The sequence below is a fragment of the Rhinopithecus bieti genome, unplaced genomic scaffold (assembly GCF_001698545.2).
Source record: "Rhinopithecus bieti isolate Rb0 unplaced genomic scaffold, ASM169854v2 scaffold_33210, whole genome shotgun sequence".
Taxonomy (NCBI): Eukaryota; Metazoa; Chordata; class Mammalia; order Primates; family Cercopithecidae; genus Rhinopithecus; species Rhinopithecus bieti.
Genome location: NW_016814226.1, coordinates 1,941,977 through 1,958,070, shown reverse-complemented (window position 1 = coordinate 1,958,070; position 16,094 = coordinate 1,941,977). Strand labels below are relative to the sequence as shown.

General features: G+C 43.4%; 2 long non-coding RNA genes and 1 pseudogene across 2 annotated transcripts in view; 1 reads left to right on the top strand and 2 right to left on the bottom strand.

The window, feature by feature from the left end:
- Positions 1 to 359: 359 nt before the first annotated feature.
- On the bottom strand, positions 360 to 3,454 carry LOC108513999 (uncharacterized). The gene is made up of 5 exons (XR_001881075.1): positions 3,355 to 3,454; positions 3,133 to 3,199; positions 2,216 to 2,299; positions 1,316 to 1,432; positions 360 to 770 (listed from the first exon to the last, which is right to left on the bottom strand). It is a non-coding gene; the product is annotated as an uncharacterized LOC108513999 (long non-coding RNA).
- Positions 3,455 to 5,029: 1,575 nt separating this feature from the next.
- Positions 5,030 to 6,608, bottom strand: LOC108513995 (keratin, type I cytoskeletal 18 pseudogene; annotated as a pseudogene).
- Positions 6,609 to 6,697: 89 nt separating this feature from the next.
- Positions 6,698 to 16,094, top strand: part of LOC108513997 (uncharacterized) — a 27,562-nt gene continuing 18,165 nt past the window's right edge. Inside the window, exon 1 of the long non-coding RNA XR_001881074.1 lies at positions 6,698 to 6,805. This is a non-coding gene — a long non-coding RNA (uncharacterized LOC108513997). The remainder of the gene's footprint in view (positions 6,806 to 16,094) is intronic.

Genomic DNA, 16,094 nt, shown 5'->3' with positions numbered 1-16,094 from the left:
CCCTGTAGCTGCCCATTTCACCAGGGCTAAGTTGGCCTGCCCACTTCTCACTCTGGGCTTGGCCCTGTGATCCATGTTGGTCAACAGGACAAAGTGGAAGTGGCTGTGGCCCATCTTGAGCTGGGGTCTCAGGGGGTTGTGTATCCTCTGGTTGCTCTCCTGTGCCTCTGCCATTGCCACAAGGACACACCCAGCTCAGCCTGGGAGGGTGAGGAGCACTCAGCCTCATTGCCAGCAGCTGGCTGCCCACCAGACATGTGGGTGAACTCCACCAAGACCAGAAGAATCGCACCACAGAGCCCAGCCAAAACTGCTGAACTGTGAGCCAAATAAACACTTATTTGAAGCTCCCAAATTTTGGGTACTTTGTTACACAGCTTTATTGTGGCAATAAGTACAGTTTTCTGTCTTCATTTTAAAGACAGTGTCTTTTGAGTTCTCGTGGCCAGGGATCCTGCTCCGAGGTCTGTGTGATTTGCCTGCACTGTGTGACCTCCCAGCACCAATCTCAGAGGCCTCAGCTCCTGGGGGACAGGAAGGCAGTTTTGCCCAGCCCTGGGCTGCAGCAGTGCTGCAGCCTCACCTGTATCAGTGTGGCCACTCCACTCTGCTGGCTTTTCACTCATTGCCACTCCTGTGGTTCTGGCCCGGAGTGACAGCATCATTATCTTCAAGATGCAGCAGTAGGAGTCTTCATTTGATTGTGAGCCTCATGTCTCAGAGCAGAACTGACTCCTGCTGGGAGGCAGGGCTGCATCCTCTTTGTGAAGCTGAAAATGAAGAGGAAAATGTCGTTGGGGGTTATGAAGAATGTGGTGGCATTTGTGACAGATGGCAACGCAGCAAAGTTTCCAATCATCAGGCTTGAAGCTGTTCTTTATTTGTAACTTTGCCTTTTCAGTGCAGGTCAGTTTGGGCCTTGTTATTTTTCTCTAGGCTGATGGCAGAAAGCCAGGTGTGGTGCTGGTGGCCACGGGCAGGGTTTGAGCACCCTCCTTTAGCTGGCCTGTTCAGCCTCGCCTCTGATGCCATCTCTGCTGTGCTATGGTATAAGGAAGAAGCCAGAAAGCAGGCGACGTGGGTTCCAGCCCCAGTTCTGCCTGTTACTGGCCGTGTGGCTGTGGGCATATTATACTCCTCTCTGGCCTTGAGGTTGTCATTTGCCACCCTCTACACCAGCTGCCTTTGGGGCATGGGGGAGGAGACAGAAGATGTTGGTGGGAGCCAAGCCATGAGGCTCAAAAACATCAAGGGCACAGAGAGGTCAGAGGGGGCTGAACACATTGGCCAGGACTCCCAACTGCAGGAAACTCACCAGTCCAGCCTGCTCTGCTGACAAGACGTCCCTCCAGATGTCCAGAGGAAGTTCCAGAGGAAGTCTGCCAGCTTGATTTCCCGAGCCTCCGTTTCCTCTTCCATAAAGTGGGTAGGGCTGTGGCAAAAGTTCCATGGCATGAGGCATAAAGAGTGCTCACCTAGGCTAGCACTTCGTGAGCTCTCTGGGGACATGGGCCATTTTCTCCTCCTCCCAAGGCAGGCCAAGCTCTAGGAAGTAGAAGACCTTCCAATGTGGAAGGAGAGGGTACTCAAGGGGCGGCCCAGTAGGGCTGAAGGTCTTCCCAGGTGCCCTGTGCAAACTTGGGGGCAGGTGGGTGGTGCATGGCAGACCTGGCATTCCTGGACGTGGAGGCAGCCCATGGCCACAGCTGTGCTGAGACTCAGGCCACTCAGTCCATCCCTCTGCATCCCTCTCCCCCTCCTCCCTAAAGCCCTGCAAACCTGCCTTCGTGGCCCTTCTCTTCCCTGATGAGGCTTTGGAACGAGCTTCTTTTTTTAGCTTCTCCAATCAGGCTGGCATCGTGCTTGGCTATTGTTAGCATCTCAGCTCGACGTCTCCTTCAGAAAGTGATGAGATCATCCTCCCAGAGGTCCACGGTCACCTTTCCACAAGGCTCGGCAACGTGCAGACCTCCCCTCCCATCCCCTACCCTGGTTGCAGGACAGGGACAGCGACGGCAGTGAGAAGAGGAGTCAGGGACTGAGCTAGGAGCAGGAAGGGAACTGGGAGTGAATGATCAAGAAGAATCTACCGTGGGCTCCAGTGTCCTCTCTGCCCGCCAGCAACCCTTCCTCACCTCTGGGGCCAGCACTTTGTTTTTCTCTCAAGGAACCAGCTCTCCTTCTGTGTCATGCTGTACTGACCCCCACGCCCTACCAGCCCATCATGCACTGTGTTCCCCTCTGGTTCAGTGATTGTCTCCCAAGCAGGATGTGTAACCATCCATTCTCCTTAAACAACCTGTTTTGTTGGAGTGAAAGTTTGCCTCCTTAAAAATAGGAGTTACCAGGTTTGCTTGCAGCTAGGAGTGGCCATGGACATAAGAGAAAGTCTGCCAGTTTGATTTCCCCTCAAAGGGGATGCTCTCAGGGGCACACACCCTCCTTCCTGCCTGGAATGTGGATCTGATGTCCAGAGCAGGAGCAGCCACACTGCAACCATGAGGATAAAAGGTGCAAAGACTGGACTTACTGAGAAAGATGGTGGCAGACACACACACACACATACATTTGCCTCTTCTTGAAATCCCACTAAAATGATGGCAAAGATCACTTTACAGACATTACCCTCAAGCAGAAAGAGAAAAGGGGAGGAGGCCCAAGCACCAACATTTTGGAGACTGGAAACCTGGTGGATGAGCCGTAACCCACCAGGTAAGCCTGAGAAGCTGAAACACGGCCAGCAGCATGCAAAGCTGAGAAGCAACAATGGGCTGGGAGGCTGGAGATGCCACAGACTTCTGGAGGGGAGTGAAGGAGGATTGTTTCAAACAAGAGCAGTTAGTCTTCCTCTCATGTGAGGGACAGGGGCAGAGACAGCTCTCCACTCCCACTGCTTGCACAGCTGGGAAATTGCCCCTCCCTGAGCCTGGCAGAAAACCCAAGATTTATTTTAAGAAAGGGTCGGGCAGAGGCCTCTGGATTGGGGGATGCCACTCCAAAAGCAGGGCATATACTGAATATTGGAGACCCCCGCCTCTTTGTCCTTGCAGCCCCTGGAACACCGGCAGCCAGGCCTCACATGCAGCAGGCGGGAGCTGGGGGATCATTTTGGTTGGGGTCAGTTCCACTGACCTTCCAAGTGGAAATCCTCACACTCTGACCCCCAGTGACCCCTCGGGGAAGCGCTCTGCCAGATCACCTGCAGTGGAGACCACAGTCAGAAAATGCTACCCAAGGGCTCAGCACTTCCAATCAGCTTCTTTGTTTTTTAAATGAAGTAGACATTTAAATGATGTTTATATTCAGTGAAGTGCACAGATCTTAGCACAGTTTGATGAATTTTGGCAAACTTACTCCAGTGTCACACGCCTCTCTCAAGGTAGAGGACATTTTCTGCAGCTGTAAAATCTCTCACCAGGTCACCCTCCCAGTGGATCCCCGTCTCTAGCACCTGCCCTCCCCACCCCCCGCAGGCCGTGCTGTTCCGATTTCTATCAGCATAGAGGAGCCCTGTCTATTCTAGAAGTTCATATAGATGGCATCACACAGCACATACCCTTCTGTATCAGGCTTTGTCACCTAGGAGAATGTTTTTGAGAGTCATCTATGTGTTGCAGTTTGCTCCTTTCTGTGGTTAAATGATATTCCATGGTTTAGAATGGAATATTTATCCACTCTCCTGTTGACGGACGTTTGAGTTCTTGACAGTTTTTGGCTATCACAAATAGAAGTGCTATGAATATTCTTGTACAAGTTTTTATGTGGACACGTGCTTTCATTTTTTAATTGAATAAATAACTAGACATAGACTTGTGTGGTCACATCGATTTTTGTTTAACTTTATGGGAAATTGCCATATTGATTCTTAAAGTGATTGTACCATTTCACATTCTTACCAACAATGTATGCATTCTAGTTGCTCCATATCTTTGTCAACACTTGTTAGGGTCTTTAAATTTTAGGCATTCTGGTGGATATGTAGTGGCATCTTGCTGTGATTAAAATGTGTACTCCCCTCCCCCAATGACTAATGGTGTTGAAGATCATTTTAATGTATTTATTTGCCATTTATATATCTTTCTTGGTGAAGTGTTTGCTTAAATCTTCTGCCCATTTTTGGGAAGTTTTAATTTTTTTTTTCAGACAGAGTTTTGTTCTTGTTGCCCAGACTGGAGTGCAATGGTGCGATCTCAGCTCACTGCAACCCACACCTCCCAGGTTCAAGTGATTCTCCTGCCTCAGCCTCCTGAGTAGCTGGGATTAAAAACATGCACCACCACGCCCAACTAATTTTATATTTTTAATAGAGAGGATTTTACCACATTGGCCAGGCTGGTCTAGAACTCCTGACCTCAGGTGATCTGTCCTCCTCAGGCTCCCAAAGTGCTGGGATTACAGGCGTGAGCCACCCCGCCCAGCCGGATTTTTAAAATTATTGAGTTGTTAAGAGTTCTTTTTTTTTTTTTTAACCTCTGAACTTTTTATTGGCCTCCTGCTCCTCAGAGGGTACCCTGATTCTACTGCCTTAATGTCTCAGAACTTTGGGGTCATTGGTCTCAGACACCCCTTTGCCATCTACTATCTGGCGGGTGGTCCTTTGGATGGTTTGCATGGACTTGCTGCTGTCCAGGGCATTATCGAGATTGAAGTCCTCGCCATCTTCCAGTAGGTGGCAGTAGGTGGCGATCTCAGCCTCCAGCTTGACCTTGATGTTCAGCAGGGCCTCTTACTCCTGGGCCTGGTGCTGTCCCTCTGTCTGTGCAGACCTTCTGCGACCTGCCAAAGCTCGAAGCGCAGCGCTCCCGCTCTCTGAGCTCGCTCCTCTCCGGTGTAGAGGCCGCCTCCACCTTCCCCTCCAAAGGCTCGTCTTCTCTTTCACAAACTGGCTTCAGATTTCTCATCGCGTCCAGGTCGAGTCTCCGAGGACCTGGGACTGCTACATCGCAGCTCATGGAGGCGTCATCCTCAGCGAGCTCCACCCTTCTAGGCAGACTGCGTTGAGTGACCCACTCCGTGGTTCGCCACCTCCTCAATCTGCTGAGACAGTATCTCTCTGTCCCGCTTCCTTTCCGTTTCCTTCGAGCCAGTCGTCATTTTTGGGCACGGGAGCCCGGAGGGCTGCCATGATCTTGGCGAAGTCCTGAGATTTGGGGATCTACCTCCACGGTCAACCCAGAGCTGGCAATCTGGGCTTGTAGGCCTTTTACTTCCTCTTCGTAGTTCCTCTTCATGAAGAGCAGCTCCTCCTTGAGAGCCTCGATCTCTGTCTCCAGCTGCAGCCAAGTGACGTTGGTGTCATCAATGACCTTGTGGAGTCCATGGATGTTGCGCTCCACAGACTGGCGCATGGCCAGCTCTGTCTCCTACTTGACTCTAAAGTCATCAGCATCAAGACAGGCATTGTTGATTTGCAGAACAATGCAGGCATTGTCCACAATAATTGCCAAGCTCTGAGCCCTCAGGTCCTTGATGGTCTTGAAGTAATGGCTCCAGTCTCTGACCTGGGGTCCCTTCTTCTCCAGGTGCTCCCAGATTTTGCTCTCCAGCTTCCGGTTCTCGGTCTCCAGGTGCCTCACTCTGTCCAGGTAGAAGGCCAAGCGGTCGTTCGGGTTTTGCATGGTCTCCTCGTTCTGGGTGCGTTCCATTCCTGCCAGACCCCCAGTCATCCCCGTGGCCAGGCCCACGGACCCTATGCCGGCCTGGAAGCTGGTGGAATGGGACACAGAGATCCTGGAACCAGAGCTCCCGGTGCCTGTATAGATGCTGGCTGCACTGCTGACTGGCCGGGCACCATAGCTGGGTGCCTGGGCAGAGCCCAGGGACCTGTAGTTGGTGGAGAATGTGGAGTGAGTGGTGAAGCTCAAGCTGTCCGGGGAGGAGGGCGAGAAGACAGGACTCGGGCTTCACCAAGCAAGAGTTATTTACATAATTCTAGATACAAGCCCTTTGTCCGATGTGTATTTTGTATATATTTTCTTCTGATGTGTGACTTTCCTTTTCATTTTTGGAACAGTGTGTTTTAGGGAACAAACACTTTTAAGTTTGATGCAGTTCAATTTATCCAATTTTCTTTTATAATTTGTGCTTTTGTAAGATATTTTGCCAAACTTGAAGTCACAAAGATTTTCTCCTATATCTTCTTGAAAAGTTTTACTTTAGCTCTTACATTTAGATCTAGGATGCATTTCAAGTGACTTTTGTATATAATGTGAAGTTTCAAGGTTCATTTTTTAAAACATACGGCTGTGAAATCATTTCAGCACTTTTTATTGAAAAAAGTTTATTTAAACGTTTGTTGAAAATCAATTGACTATATATGTGTGGGTCTATTTCTACAGTCTGTTTTCACTTCTATTGATCTATATGTTCATCTTTATGCAAATTCCACAGTCTTGATTATTGTAGCTTTATAATCAGTCTTGAAACCAAGTATATAAATCCTCCAACTTTGTTCTTCTTTTTCAAAACAGCTCTTGGTTATTCTGAGTTGCTTGCATTTTCATATTAATTTTAGAATCGGCTTGTCAAATTCTACCAGAAAAGCCTGTTGGGATTTTAACTGGGACTGTGTCACATCTATAGATCAATTTGGGGAGAATTGACATCATAACAATTACGTTAGTTTGGGTTTTCTCAGGGTTCTTCTGTTTCCAGAGAAACAGAACCAATAGTATATCTATCTATCTGTATACAGCTAGTCAGATGGATATGAGAGAAGATTTATTGTAGGGATTGGCTCATGTAATCATGAAGGCCAAGAAGTCCCATGATGTGCAACCCACAACCCGGAGATGCAAGAGTGCAGGTGCTATCATTTAGTCTGAAGGCCTAAGTACTGGGTAGGGGCAGAAGAATGCTGGTGTCTGTTTCAGAGTCTGATGGCCTAAGAACCAGGAGGTCTAGTGTCCAGGGATAGAAGAAGATGGATGCCCCAATTCAAGGGGTGGGGGAGGGGGGAAGAGAGAGAGAGAAAGAGAGAGAGAGAGAGAGAGAGAGAGAGAGAGAGAGAAATAGAAAGAGAGAGAATTCATCCTTCCTCTGCATTTTTGCCTACCCACGTTTATAAGGATGGATGTCTTTACTCTGTCTACTGATTTAAATTCTAATCTCTTTCAGAAACACCCTCCCATATACAGCCAGAAATCATGTTTTACCAGCTACCTGGGCATCCCTTAGCCCAGTCAAGTTGACATGTAATAGTAACCATCACAACAATGTTGAGTCTTTCACTCCATGAATACATTGTGTCACCCTATTTATTTTGGTCTTTAATTTCTCTTGCCAATGTTCCATAGTTTCCAGTAAACAATTCTTGTTTATATCCTCAATAGTTCATGTTATGCTATGTTAAATGGTTATTTTCTAAAATTTTGATTTCTGATGGTTCACTGCTGGTATATAGAAAACAATTAATTTTTATATATAGATTTTGTATCCTGAAACCTTGCCAGACTCACTTATTAGTTCTTGTGGGTTTTTGTAGATTTGTTTAGATTTTCAACAGAAACAGTCATGTTGTCTATGAATAAAGACAGTTTTAGTACATCCTTTCCTATCTGGATGCCTTTATTTCTTTTTCTTTTTTGTGCTTCAATACACTGGTAAGCACCTCCAATACAATGTTAAGTACAAGTGGTAAGAGTAGGCATACTTGCCTCATTTCTGATTTGAGGGGGAAGGAGGAAGCATTTAGCTTTTCATCATTTACTATGATATTAACTGTGGATTTTCCTTAGATGCCGTTTTTCAGGTTGAGAAAGTAATCTTCTATCTCTAGTTTGTTGGGTTTAAAAAAGGAAAATCAGGAATGGATGTTGGATTTTGTCAAATGCCTTTTCTGTATCTATTGAGAGGATTATATTGTTCTTTGAAAATATTTTTAACTAATTAATTGATAAATAATAGCTGTGCATATTTTTGAGGTACATGTGATAATTTGATACATTTACATAATCAAATCAGGGTAATTGCAATAACAATGGATGGATATTTACCTTTTCTTTACACTAGGAACATTCAAATTACTCCCTTCTAGCTATTGTGAAACGTATAATCAATTAACATTAATTATAATCACCCTACTCATCTGTTGGACACCACGTCTTATTTCTTCTATCTAATGTTTTTCTTATTTAGCCTTTTAAGATGGTGAATTACATTGATTGATTTTCAGATGTTAAACCAAGCTTGCCCTCCTTGGGTAAGCCCCATGCTAACAAGGTGCATTATTCTTTCTATCTGTCTGTCTGTGTGTGTGTGTGTCTGTGTGTGTGTGTGTGAATTTAAATTTGATATGCTAAAATTTGTTTAAGAACTTTTGTGAGAGATGTTGGTTTGTAGTTTTTTTTTTTTCTTGTAATACTTTTGTCTAGTTTTAATATCAGGATATTGCTGGCCTTACAGAATCAATTGAGGTGTGTTCCAACATTTTCAACTTTATGAAAGAGTTTGTATAGAACTGGCATTATTTCTTCTTTGTATGTTTGGTAAAATTCACAAGCGGAGCCATTTGGACATGGAGTTTTCTTTGTTGGAAGGTTTTTTTTTCACTACAAATTAAATTTCTTTACTAGGTATAAAGTTATTTGGGTTGTCTATTTCTTCTTGAGTGAGATCCGGTGGTATGAACACTTTCAAGGAATTTGTTGAAAGTTTATCTAAGTTGTGTGACGTATTGGCATCACAATGTTCATATTATCCTTTTAATGTCTGTAGGGTCTGTAGTGGTATCTCCTCTCTCATTCACTATGCTGAAAACTTGTGTCTGCTCTCTTTTGGTCATGATTAGTCTGGCTACAGGTGTATTAATTTTAACAACTTACTTAAAAGAACAAACCTTTGTTTCTATTTATTTTCTTTGTTTTTCTTCTGTTTTCCAATTCATTAATTTCTGCTTCTCATCATTCCTTTTTTCTACTTACTTAGCTCTACTTTGTCTGATTTCTTAAGATGCAAGTTTAAGTCAATTTGAAAGCTTTCTTCATTTCTAATAGGAGCATTTACCAATAAAAAAGATTTCCCTCTGTGCACTGCATTAGCTGTATCCCACAGATTTTGATATGTGAAGTTTTCATTTTCATTTAGTTAAAAATGATAATTTCACTGTGATTTCTTCTTTAAATAGTAAATTATTTAGAAACGTGTTTTATAGTTTCAAAATATTTGGGCATTTTCCAGGCATCTCCCCATTATTGATTTCTAATTTAACCCAATTGTGATCGGAGAACACACTTTGTATGATTTAAACCCATTCCAACTTTCTGAGACTTGCTTTAGAACACAGGAAATGGTCTATCTTGGTAAACGTTTTGTGCTACTTGAAAACAGTGTGCTTTCTGCTATTGTGGGTGGAGTGCTTTATTTGTTGATTAGGTTATGTGGTTGATAATGTTCAAATCTTTTATATTCTACCAATTTTCTATCTAATCATTATATTATTAAATAGGGGTATTGAAATCTCCAGTTACAACTGTAGATATGTCTATTCCTTCTTTCAGTTCTGTTCTGTCAGTTTTGCTGTATGGATTTTGAATTTCTGTTAACAAGTGCATAAACCTTGAGAATTAGTTGTCTCTTGATGCAGGACCCCTTCATCATTAAATGACCTTCTGTATTATTGGTAATATTATTTTCTGTAAACTCTACCTTTCCAATATTAATATCCACACTTCGAGATTTTTGAGGTTAATCTTAAGAAGGCATATATTTTTCCATCTTTATTTATTTATTTATTTATTTTTTGAGATGGAATTTTACTCTTGTCACCCAGGCTGGAGTGCAGTGGTGTGATCTCAGCTCACTGCAGCCTCCACCTCCTGGGTTCAAGCGATTCTCCTGTCTCAGCCTCCTGAGTAGCTGGGATTACAGGCACCCGCCACTATGGCTAATTTTTTGTATTTTTAGTAGAGACAGGGTTTCACCATGTTGGCCAGGCTGGTCTTAAACTCCTGACCTCAGGTGATCTACCCGCCTTGGCCTCCCAAAGTGCTGGGATTACAGGCATGAGCCAGCACGCCCAGCCTTTTTCCATCTTTTTACTCTTAACCTATGTGTGTCTTTACGTTTAACGTTGATGTTCTGTAATCAGTGTATAGAGTTTTACCTTTAAAAAAAAAAGAAAAAAACTTAGCCGGGCATGGTGGCTCACGTCTGTAATCCCAGCACTTTGGGAGGCCAAAGCGGGCAGATCACCTGAGGTCTTCCTATGTTGCCCAGGCTGGTCTCAAACTCCTGGGCTCAAGTGATCTTCCTGCTGTCGTCTCTCAAAATGCTGGGATTACAGGTGTGAGCCACCGTGCCCAGCCTGATCCGCATTTTTGATGGTCTCTATTCTTAGGTGTTTATTCAGGTTTCTGCTTAGTATGTGCATCGTTTTCCTTCTGTCCAAAGGAGATCTTTTAGCATTTCTTGCAGCGCTGGTCTGCTTGGGATCAAATCTGTCAGTTTCTTACGTTAAATTAAATCTTTACCTTGTCTTCATTAGAAATACATTATCTCTACATAGAGTTCAAACTTGACAATTAATTCTCCATCAATACTTCAAAGTGATGATGTCACCCATCTTCTGACCTCTATTGTTTCTTCTAAAAAGCTTTCTGTAAACTTTGTCTTTGTTCTTCTGTGTGTGATGTGTCTTTTTTTGGTCTCTTGCTGCTTTTAATGCTTTCCTTTAACAACATCTGTTTGCAGACATTTGATTATGAGGCACCTTGGTGTTTTCTTTCATGTTTCTTATGCTTGAGTTCACTGAGATTTTTGGATCTACAGATTGATAGTTTTCATTAAATTTGAAAAAAATATGACCACTATTTTTCCAAATTTTTTTTTTTGTGTCCATCCCTCTTCCCCATCACTTTTCTTTTCTGAGATTCCAATGACATGCATATAGGTCATTTGATGCTGTGTTCATTGTTTTTCACTTATTTTCCCACGTTTTTTGATAACTTCTTAGTCTTACGTATCCATATTCACCCGACTTTTCTTCCGTGTTGTCTAATTTGTTGTGTGTTTTTCATCTCTTAAACTCTGTCTTGGGTCTTTTAAAAAACTCTTTCATGTCTGTTATTATCAGGTGCATGCTTGCCTCTATTTTCTTGAACAAATAGAGTCTATTTCTTAGGGTTGTTTTAGTATCTATCTTCGTCTGGTAATTCTATCATCGATGTCATTTCTGGGTCTGTTTCTACTGACTGATTTTTTCCCATATTGTGACCTGTCTTTTTCTACCTCTTTGCATGGATGCTGATTTTTGATTAGGTACAAGAAATTGTGAACTCTCATTGTTGGGTGTGGTTTAATTAATTAATTAATTTAGCCTGTATTCCTTTAAATATTTTTTACAAAATTTTCTGGGCATTAGATCAGTTACTTGGAAACAGTCGGATCCTTCTGAGGCTTGATTTTAAGCTTTGTTCCAGTGTTTCTTTTTCTAATCTGAGGTCACTTCCTCACATGCATGCACTGATCAGTACTCAGCTAAAGAATGGAGGGTAACCCCTTGGGGTTATAGGTATAGGTATAGTCAGTTGTTTGGGCACCATTTGTTAAAAAGATTTTTCTTTTCCCTAACCTGCTTTAGCACCTAAGGTAAAAATAAATCAATAGACCGTATAAATGTGAGTTTCCTTCTGGCCTTTATTCTGTTCTAGTGCTTTTATTGGTCTATGTTTATGCCATTGTTGTACTGTCTTCACTATCATAACTTTATAGCAAGTCTTGAAATTATATCGTAAAAGTCCTCCAATCTTATTTTTCTTTTTGAAGACTTTTTATTGGCAGTTCAAGGTTTTCCAATTTCTGCTTACATTTTGGAATCAACTGTGATGATTGTAAGGTTCCGGAGGCCCTCATGGAAACCAAGCAGATGTTGAAGCCATGGTTGTACAGCCTGCAGAACCATGAGCCAATTAATTCTCTTTTCTTTATGAATTATTCAGTCTCTTGTACTTCCTCATAGCAATGCACGAGTGGTCTAACACAGAAACTGTACTGAGGAGTAGGTCTCAGATGAGACTTTAGATCGGACCTACGGCTTCTGAGTTAATGCTGGAATGAGTTAAGATTTCAGGGGACTATTAGGAAGGTGTGATTGTATTTTGCAATGTGAGAAGGACATGAGATTTGGTGGGGGGGGCCAGGGGCAGAATGATGTAGTTTGGATATTTGTCCCCACCCAAATCTCACGTTGATTACCTCCAATGTTGCAGGTGGGGCCTGGTGGGAGGTGATTGGATCATGGGAGCGGATCTGTTATGGCTTGGTGGTGTCCTCCGGATGGTGAGTGTGTACTCATGAGACCTGCTTGTTTAAAAGTGTGTGGTGCTGCTTCCCCATCTCTTTTGCTCTGCTCTTGTCATGGGAGGTGCCTGCCTCTCCTTCGCCTTCCGCTATGATTGCAAAGTTCCAGAGGTCCTTGACAGAAGCTGAGCAGATGTTGGGGCCATCCTTGTATAGCCTGCAGAACTGTGAGCCAATTAAACCTCTTTTCTTTATTTAAAAAAGAATCAACTTTCAACTTTAAAAATGATTGCTAGGGCTGGGCGCGGTGGCTCCTGCCTGTAATCCAGCACTTTGGGAGGCCGAAGTGGGTGGATCACTTGAGGTCAGGAGTTCAAGACCTGCCTGGGCAATATGGCGAAACCCTGTCTCTACCAAAAATACAAAAAAAGTAGCTGGGCATGGTGGCATGTGCCTGTAATCCCAGCAACTCAGAAGGCTGAGGCAGGAGGATTGCTTGAACCTGGGAGACAGAGGTTGCAGTGAACTGAGACTGCTCCACTGTACTCCAGCCTGGGTGACAGAGTGAGACTGTTTGGTATAATCGACATACAATAAATGACACACATTTAAAGTACACAGTTTAGTAAGTTATGAAACGTGTGTTCCTGTGTGAGCCATCATCACAATCAAGACAATGGACATGAGCTTCAGCCCACGAGTTTTCTTCTGACTCTTCTGTTTCCTTAACCCCCAACCCACCCTGGCCCCTAGGCAGTCACTGATTTGCTTTTTGCCACTATAGAGTGGTTTGTCGAGATTTTGATTGGGATTGCATTGAATCATTAGATAAATTTGGGGCAAATTGCTATCTTATAAATATTAAGTCTTCCAATCAGTGACCATACTATATCTCCCCATTTGCTTATTTCATCTTTATTTTGTCTCAGTACACATTATTTATTATTATTGTTATTTTTATTATTAGAGATAGAGCCTGGTTCCGTTGCCCAGGCTGGAGTGCAGTGGCGCGATCTTGGCTCACTGCAGCCTCCACCTCCTGGGTTCCAGCTATTCTCCTACCTCATCCTCCTAGGTAGCTGGGATTACAGACATGCACCACCACACCCTGCTAATTTTTGTATTTTTTTTATTAGTAGAGATGGGGTTTCATCATGTTGGCCAGGCTGGTCTCAAACTCCTGACCTCAGGTGATCCGCTGTCCTCACCTCCCAAAGTAATAGGATTATAGGTATGAGCCACCGCGCCCGGCCAGAACACATTGTTTTATAGCCTTTAATGTAGAGGTTTTACAAATATTTTATTAAATGTATTCCTAAGTATTTGACGTTTTTTATGGTATTGCAAAGGTATTACTTTTAGTATCAGTCATTACAGTGTATAGAAATTTGTCTTTCTCTATTGCCTTTCTATCCTGTGACCTGCTAAATTTGCTTACTAGTAAAGCAGTTTAAAAATCCCTTAGCTTTTCCAACATATATAATATTATCTGTGAATAAAGGCAGGTCTATCTCTTTCTTTCCATTCTGTAATCTTAAAGTATATTTTTTTCCTGTTGAGTTTTCCTGGGCAGGCCCTCCGGTCTAATGCTGAACAGAGAGCTCACATCCCTGCCTTGCTTGAATCTTCGGAAGGAAGCATTTGTTCTTCACCGTGATGTGTGAGGCTAACTATAGAATTTTGTTTTGCTTTGTTTGTCCATGCCTTTAATCAGGTTGAGGAAGTATCTTTTCAAACTTTTTCCTAGTTTGCTAAAGCTTTTTTCTGACAAACGACTGTTGAATTTTATCAAACGCTTTTTCTGCATCTGTGGAGCTGGTCATATGGGCGGTCACCTTTATTTTTTGGATGTTGATTCATTTTGTAATGAATGACAGTAACTGAGTGTTGAATGTTGAGATCTGAAAACAACGTTTCATCTATTCCCCCCCCTCCAGTTTTATAATGATTAACGGTAGCAGGGCAAGTGCAGTACTGTCGTGGCTGAGGGCAGCCACTCAAAACCAGCTCTGTTAGAGCTGCACAGTCAAATATGAGCAGCAACCCAGGGTCACCAGATGAAAGATGTGACCAAAATAAACTATCAGCAAGAAGCAACTTGGAGGAAATGACACTATGGAAAGAAAAGAAAAAGTTAAAAATACCATCACTGATCTGCTCAGAGGAATAAGACATCCTTCTGTCAGAACAAGCAGCCATAAAACAGAACAGGAGTGCTTAGAAAATAAAAATATTACAGAAATGAAAAACTCGATAGAAAAGTTGGAAACTCAATATGATCCACTATGGTAGAAAGCAGAACAAAGAAGACACAGAGGGCCAGGGGCGGTGGCTCAGGCCCAGCACTTTGGGAGGCGGAGGTGGGCCGATCATGAGATCAAGAGATCGAGACTATCCTGTCCAACACGGTGAAACCCCGTCTCTACTAAAAATACAAAAGTTAGCTAGGCATGGTGGTGCCCACCTGTAAGTTCCAGCTACTCGGGAGGGTGAGGCAGGAGAATCGCTTGAACCCAGGAGGCAGAGGTTGCGGTGAGCTGAGACTGCACCGCTACACTCCAGCCTGGTGACAAAAGAAGAAGAAGAAAAAAAAAGACCCAGAGAAAATAGAAGAGAAAAGGTAAGAAAATGAGAGGAAAGCCCAGAAGTTCCACAAGGAGAGAACAGAAAGGCAGAGGGAAGCATTTATCAAGGAAACAATGAAAACATTTTCTACCTGCAGGACCACTGATTGCCCAGAAAAATAGATGAAAATCAACCAAGACCAAACAGATGACCCTGACATTTCATGATGCTAGGGACAGAGAAATGAAGCTGGGGGATGTGGAGGAGGAGCTGTATACAGAGGATGGGGGAAAAGAATATCTTCTAACTTTTCAATAGCAATTTTGGGAGTGAGAAAACCGTGGAGCAATTCCAGGAGATTTCTACACCCAGTGTGCTGAAAATTACTGTTGTGAACAAAATTCCTTTGTCCATGAAGTTTGGCCAAGAAGCTAATTTGCAGGACTTGAGCAGCAGACAGGGTGTAGTAGCCATTAATTAATTCCTGAAAGTCTCTGATCGATGACAGGGTTTTGTGGAAGTGCCCAGTGGGTTCCAGTTTATTTTCAGTCTTCTGCACCCACACTCTTCTTCCTGCCAGCCCCACTGACCACCTGCAGCCCCAGGCCTGTCTCAGAGGCAATGGCTTCTCCCAGACCCTCCCTAAAACCCCTCCGGCTTGTTCTCACATCTATGGCTGGATACACTTGGCTTCAGGGTTTTCCTGCAAGCCTGACTTGTCCACCTGTGTGGACAACAGGTGGCTAGTGACCCTCTGTCCATCTGGACCTTCCCTTTTCCAACCCCTCCCACTATTGTGCAAGGTCTAATTTATTTCTTTTCTGTTTTCTTTCTTTCTTTCTTTTCTTTCTTTCTTTCTTTCTTCCTTCCTTTCTTTCTTTCCTTTCTTTCTTTCTCTTTCTTTCTTTCCTTCCTTCCTTCCTTCCTTCCTTCCTTCCTTCCTTCCTTCCTTCCTTCCTTCCTTCCTTCCTTCCTTCCTTCCTTTCTCTCTCTCTCTCTCTTTCTTTCTTTCTTTCTTTCTTTCTTTCTTTCTTTCTTTCTTTCTTTCTTTCTTTCTTTCTTTCTTTCTCTTTCCTTCCTTCCTTCCTTCCTTTCTTCCTTTCTTTCTTTCTTTCTCTCTTTTTCTTTCTTTCTTTCTTTTTCTTTCTTTCTTTCTTTTCTTTCTTTCCTTTCTTTCTTTCTTCTTCCTTTCTTCCTTTCTTTCTTTTCTTTCTTTCTTTCTCTTTCTCTCTTCTTTCTCTTTTTTCTTTCTCTTTCTCCTTCCTTTCTCTCTCTCCTCCCTCCCTCCCTCC